Below are 4,379 nucleotides of genomic sequence, written 5' to 3'. Positions count from 1 at the left end.
GGGTTGCATTGAGTGCTTTGCTGCTCCTCACTGGAGGATTTATGAATTCACACTTTCACTTTCATTTCTGAGCTCCTTCAGGAAAAGTCCTGACCTAAAACTATTTAAATTCGTCGTTAACAGCATTCTCATTTTAAACTCTCTTCAAACACAGTTTTTTTCACACTATTTAAGAGCATAAACTGTGAACATAAGTACATAAGCAACGTAAGTAAAAGTTTTCAGATTTAATTTCCACATTAGAGTATCAAATACAGCAGGGTTAATATTTCATCTCAATATATTCAAAGAATATATTCAAAGAAAAAAAAGGTTAAAAGTTAAACAAAGCTGTGTTAGTTGAGTGCATGAAATCAACCTGAATTTATTATATTAACAGCATTTTTTGGGCCTCATAATCTCAAAACCTAGTGAGTTTCCTACATATTTTTAGGCATCATAATCTCAAAATCTATTGAATTTCCTATTTATTTTCTGACTCTCTAAACTGTGCTGCTGTATGAGCTGAGAGAAGTGTCTGATATCAGTGAAGATGTTCCCATGTCCATTACAAACACTCTCACTCAAGACTTGTTTATTTTGTAATATTGCACATTTAAGACATGTTGTCTAAAGGCACATTTACAGTATGCATCTGACAGACACTTTTACCAGTCATACAGTGCATAGTAGATAGTTTGATCAATACATGTTCCCTGTGAATTGCACTGATTGCATGATTAAGGTACAGCCAGGAACACTATAGAGACACAAGATAAATATAATAAAAACACACACAAGAAAAATATGCAATGGGAAATTACTGCTTCACAATATTGTCATGTGACGTTAAAAACCTTTAAAATAGAGACATTCTTTTTTTTTTTGCTTACTGCTGAAGAGAAATCCCTTTAAACCACAGAATTACTGTATAAGATTAAACAACAGCAAGAATTGAAAGAGCGAGAAAATAAGTAATCTAAAATATTTAAACATACAATGACAGAAAATAATAATATTAATAATAAAGTCAATAAATTATATAAATCACACGACAATTACATAAATGATTAATAATTCTAAAATTCAATTTATTTAAAAAAAGAAAATTAAACAACACATACTTGATGCTATTGAGAATCCTTAGGCACTGCACAGCACTCCAGACAATGTTTTACACAGACTCAAAGACTTAAAAGAAAAGCAGTCTCTTGACAGGTTTTTGGCCAGGCCACACTGGGGTTACATCCAGATCTTTACCAGAAGTGCTGGTAAACTTTTCACTTTTCATACACTCACCGCTATATATATCTATATCTATCTATCTATCTATATATACACACACACACACACACACACATATATTTATTTATTTATTCCATGGTCTGTCTGAATACTGGATTCTGATTGGCTGGCAGGCATGCAGTTTAATGCACATGTAGTTTCAAGTCAGTTTAATCACCGTTCTATATTAATGCGCTGCTTTAATTGATGCACACTAACCAACACATCACTCGCTCGCGCACACACACACAAACACGGAGAGAGAGAGAGAGAGAGATTGCGCTGCACACACACATAAACTTGTTGTCAACGCTTCTCCGCGATTTTTATTAATAAAATAGCCTATACTAGATCGCTACATTATATTCCTCATCAGCGATGGTAAAATGGCTGTTTTTAAAGTGGAAGTTTGTTCCTTCTCTTCCAGGTGTTCTTCATCGCATTGATGCCCTCACTGGCTGCTTTATGAAATTACACTTTCGTTTTCCAGCCGTGTATTCCATCAGTGTAAATATATCATTCTAAACCTCAATTCCTCAATGACAACATCTAAAATTTACGTCCGGAAAAAAATTATTTGCTAAAAAGTTAAACAGAAGATCTGATTGATTTATTGTAGAATGTAGCCTACTTGTCACCGTAAATATCAGACCAGAGCTGCGTTTTTCTAACCCTTCACCATTAATTTTCCACATAATATTTCCTTCCTGCAGGAATTTTCTAATGAAAACTGTCCTATTTTGTTCACACATTTACAGACAGATGGCAGAGGCACTGTCACAATGTAATGCAATCTGATAATAAAATAAAACCATAAACAGAATTTGAAGTTTTAACAAAACATAATTTCATAAATACCGTAAACATTTTGACCACTGTGGCTCACACAATGACAAAAACTCTTCTTATTTTGGTGGCATTGGTCAAGTCACTGACACAATAACTAGATTTTGAAGCACGAATTAAGTGTTTTGGGTGAGTTACTACCTTTTGCAGACATGCAATAGGGTTCTGATGTTTTAGCAAACAGTTGTGACCATTGCACTTAGAGATTAAGGCTGTTTCGAAAAATGTGCCAAAGCAATTGAGAAAAACTGCAGTACTTCAGCTTTAAATATGTAGAATAACAGTATGAACAGTACAGAAAGTATGAATATTTTCTGTAGCCAAAAACTTGCAAATGCAGTACAGCAGTGATGCTGAAGTTAAGTGTCAATGAGAAGTGGGTTTATTTAAACTTTATTTTTCTTATGCCTTTATTGCGAGTAGCACCAGCTGTGTGCAAACCATGGCTATTGTCTGGTTGTGCCATAAATATTTCAGCATTTCTCCTTTAAAATGAGCTGAAAAGAACCTCCAACCAGCTTGCCCTGCTGGTGTGACCCCCATCTTGATTGTATTATGCACGTTAAACCAGTGTTTTACAATCCTGGTCTTGGAGTAAATTATGCAAAGTATTAAGAAATGTATTTAATCTAATTCTTTCCTATCTATTTGCAGCTATGTGTGTCTAAAATATGCTATGTGATTATCACCTTTTGGCATTTCCATGGTTGTTCCTTGTTACATAATGCACTTTACAATTGTTTCAGGGAATGCATGGTTCGCGATCATTTGCACAGTTCTTTGTGTTATTTTTGAAGATGTTTGCATTAACAACAAAACTGCACATTGTGTAATATGCTGTTTGTTGTCTTTCACTGATGTTTTTTTTTTTTTACCTACAAAACAACTAAATTTGTAAAAGCATTCTTTATTATGGATTAAAACTACACCTGTCTGAAATTGCACATTGCTTTGTTTTGAAATTGTGTGATTGCAGTATCCGAACAATTTTTGAGTGCAGACAAATTCAAATAAACATCTTTTTACAGACTTGTGTAAAATGGGGGGGATCACATCCCCAACATGATTAATTTCCTAATTTTGTGATCTCATTAGTTTCTATGGGCTGGCTAACTACTAGCCAGCAACAGTTTGCTTTGCATGCTAAATCTGTCTTCAACCCAAGCAAAAGCAACAACATAATGTATGATTTAATAACCCAACACATCAAAGTTGAATGAACTTCATTCATGTTGACTGAATTACACACCACATTCATTGTGTAAGCAGTCAATGAAAATCGAACATTTAAAAACAATCATTTTATGACAGGTTTATGATATGAAAACTTACACAATGGGATGCTGAACATGGATACTGATATTTAATATTCTGAAGAATTGCTTCCGCATGAACAAATAATGATATCAACATTCATCTGTGAATCAATAGAAAGACCCAGGTCAGTCTCTGTTCAGTATCTTCAGATAGTATTTTCACATTAATAAACAGCTTCACCTGAAAGTATGAAATGCAGCATAATTACAGTTTTTCTCGATTGCTTAAACACTATCCCCAGGCTTTTGAACTAAAATTTCAAAACCATAATGCCATTTATCAAAAAGCACACCCATTACCCTAAACTATAAACACTATTCCCCTTTTTGACACATGAATCAGATTTGGTGAACTGTTACTGCAAAACTCTACACACAAATCCCTTCATTTCTCAGTGCTTACACCATGTGGTCATTTAGAAAGTACTAGCATTCAATACTGTTCACTCAAGTCAGCATAGCTTGAGCTCAATTAGCACACAGTTACCCACGTGGAAACACTAAGAGTCAAAATTTATCACACACCAGTCAGAACCTTCAATAGATAGATAAAAGAGCCCAAGTTAGTTCATTCAGTTTTGGAACAATGGATCCAGAGAGATGTGATTGAAAAGGTCGAGGACACCAGAGAGGAGGAGGAGGAGGAGGAAGAGGATGAGCAAGAGCAGTAAGGAGTGGAGGAAGAGGAGGAGGAGGAGGAAGAGGAGGAGGATGAGCAAGAGCAGTAAGGAGTGGAGGAAGAGGAGGAGGAGGAGGAAGAGGAGGAGGATGAGCAAGAGCAGTAAGGAGTGGAGGAAGAGGAGGAGGATGAGGGGCAAGGAGACAAGGAGTCTCAGATGAAATTCGTGCCACTAGTTGACCATGTCCTTGTCCATGGTATGACTATGAGGGAGGCTGGGCAATGAGTTCAGCCAAACTTAAGTTGCTTCACCGTCGCCTCGATCATAAGAACCT

The sequence above is a fragment of the Sinocyclocheilus anshuiensis genome, unplaced genomic scaffold (genome assembly GCF_001515605.1).
Source record: "Sinocyclocheilus anshuiensis isolate Anshui unplaced genomic scaffold, SAMN03320099.WGS_v1.1 scaffold61, whole genome shotgun sequence".
In the NCBI taxonomy this organism is placed as follows: domain Eukaryota; kingdom Metazoa; phylum Chordata; class Actinopteri; order Cypriniformes; family Cyprinidae; genus Sinocyclocheilus; species Sinocyclocheilus anshuiensis.
The sequence above is the reverse complement of the archived record's forward strand: the minus strand, read 5'-3'. Positions refer to the sequence as shown.